General features: G+C 30.3%; 1 non-coding gene and 1 pseudogene across 1 annotated transcript in view; both read right to left on the bottom strand.

Moving 5' to 3' along the window:
* Nucleotides 1-1,695, bottom strand: part of LOC129252246 (large subunit ribosomal RNA) — a 3,986-nt gene extending 2,291 nt beyond the window's left edge. The window contains exon 1 of the ribosomal RNA XR_008583334.1: nucleotides 1-1,695. This exon is cut by the window's left edge and continues 2,291 nt beyond it. This is a non-coding gene — a ribosomal RNA (large subunit ribosomal RNA).
* Nucleotides 1,696-2,140: 445 nt separating this feature from the next.
* Nucleotides 2,141-2,321, bottom strand: LOC129252217 (5.8S ribosomal RNA; annotated as a pseudogene).
* Nucleotides 2,322-2,500: the final 179 nt, after the last annotated feature.

Raw genomic sequence — 2,500 nt, forward strand, 5'->3', positions numbered from 1 at the left:
ATCTGTACCAATAGCGGCTCCATGCAGGCTTACGCCAAACACTTCTAAGCACACTATTGTACCCTCCTACTCACTAAAGTTTCAAAATTTATAAATCAATCGAAATTGTTTTATAAATCATCTACTTTAGCGGTAATGTATAGGTATACAACTTAAGCGCCATCCATTTTAAGGGCTAGTTGCTTCGGCAGGTGAGTTGTTACACACTCCTTAGCGGATTACGACTTCCATGTCCACCGTCCTGCTGTTTTAAGCAACCAACGCCTTTCATGGTATCTGCATGAGTTGTTAATTTAGGCACCGTAACATTACGTTTGGTTCATCCCACAGCGCCAGTTCTGCTTACCAAAAGTGGCCCACTGGGCACATTATATCATAACCTCAACCTTCATATCAAGAAAGGTGAGGTTCTTACCCATTTAAAGTTTGAGAATAGGTTAAAATCGTTTCGACCCTAAGGCCTCTAATCATTCGCTTTACCAGATAAGATTATTTTATATAATTTTTAAATGCACCAGCTATCCTGAGGGAAACTTCGGAGGGAACCAGCTACTAGATGGTTCGATTGGTCTTTCGCCCCTATACTCAATTCTGACAATCGATTTGCACGTCAGAACTGTTTCGGTCTTCCATCAGGGTTTCCCCTGACTTCAACCTGATCAAGTATAGTTCACCATCTTTCGGGTCACAGCATATATGCTCAAGGTACGCTCCAGTTAGAGGTATAAATAATAATAAATTATCATTATACATAACTATATGGAACGCCCCGGGATTGAATTAATTGACTATTTATTAAAAAATAGACTAAAAATTAATCCCATTATATTTAAGTTAAGTTAATTATGCCATTAAGTTTAATATAACTCAATGACTTGCACATATGTTAGACTCCTTGGTCCGTGTTTCAAGACGGGTCCCGAAGGTATCCTGAATCTTTCGCATTGTTAATCATATAAATGCATACAAATAAATATTAATATCATAGATATTAAATTTTTTGTAAAATTCAAAAAATGAATTTTAGCATTATATATAATAAAATCTATCAACACTTTATCAAATCATTAGTATTTATTTTATGTTAATATGCTTAAAAAGCAAATTAATTTAAATAAACTTAATATCACCAATGATCTTTTGATAAATACTTTATTATGTTAATAGATTACAATGTCCTTATATGAAAAAAATGCACATTATTTTTTTAATTATTTAATGATGAATTTTTCATAATGGATATTCAGGTTCATCGGGCTTAACCTCTAAGCAGTTTCACGTACTATTTAACTCTCTATTCAGAGTTCTTTTCAACTTTCCCTCACGGTACTTGTTTACTATCGGTCTCATGGTTATATTTAGTTTTAGATGGAGTTTACCACCCACTTAGTGCTGCACTATCAAGCAACACGACTCTTTGGAAATATCTTTCTAGTAATCATTAACGTTATACGGGCCTGGCACCCTCTATGGGTAAATGGCCTCATTTAAGAAGGACTTAAATCGTTAATTTCTCATACTAGATATTAAGATATTCCATACACTGCATCTCACATTTGACATATAGACAAAGTGACTTAGTGCTGAACTATTTTCTTTTCGCTCGCCGCTACTAAGAAAATCCTTGTTAGTTTCTTTTCCTCCCCTCATTAATATGCTTAAATTCAGGGGGTAATCCCATATGAGTTGAGGTTGTTTTAATATTCTTTTTTTATCTTCTCACAATTTAATAAAAAAAATTATATCATCTTTTCATCTCTATTTTTCTTTTCTCCTTTTATATATTGTAAATATATAAAAATAATAATAATGTAAAATGAGGCAATCCTAGAATAAAAAATTTAATTTTTATGCTAGACATTCCTCCTTTTAATTACATATATAAATTATTATTTTATATATATATATATAAATAATATGAAAATTTTTTGTAAAGAATACTTAGATTCAATATTTTCATCATTTCATTTTATTTGAGAGGATTTTTTTTTTAAAGAATATATAATAAATAAAATTCATTATATATCTTTATTTTTTTTGCTATTAATATTATGAATTATTTAAAATCCAATAATATACACATTTGCTTAAATTCAATTATTTTTATAAAAGAATAAGCAACTTATTTAGCATAGTCTTACAACCCTCAACCATATGTAGTCCAAGCAGTACTTTAAAATTGAATTTAATGTACATAACAGCATGGACTGCGATATGCGTTCAAAATGTCGATGTTCATGTGTCCTGCAGTTCACACGATGACGCACAGTTTGCTGCGTTCTTCATCGACCCATGAGCCAAGTGATCCACCGCTTAGAGTATTTTTTTATTTATTTTTATTTATAACAAATGTCAATTTTTTTTTGCATATATTAATTGAAAGAGTAAAATTAAATAATATTAATAATATATAAATTGATTTTCTTTCAATAATATATATCAAATGTATTTAACTCTAAACATTTTTATTAAGTTGCGAATGTCTTAGTTCAACAATAAT

This window comes from Anastrepha obliqua, unplaced genomic scaffold (assembly GCF_027943255.1).
Source record: "Anastrepha obliqua isolate idAnaObli1 unplaced genomic scaffold, idAnaObli1_1.0 ptg000165l, whole genome shotgun sequence".
In the NCBI taxonomy this organism is placed as follows: domain Eukaryota; kingdom Metazoa; phylum Arthropoda; class Insecta; order Diptera; family Tephritidae; genus Anastrepha; species Anastrepha obliqua.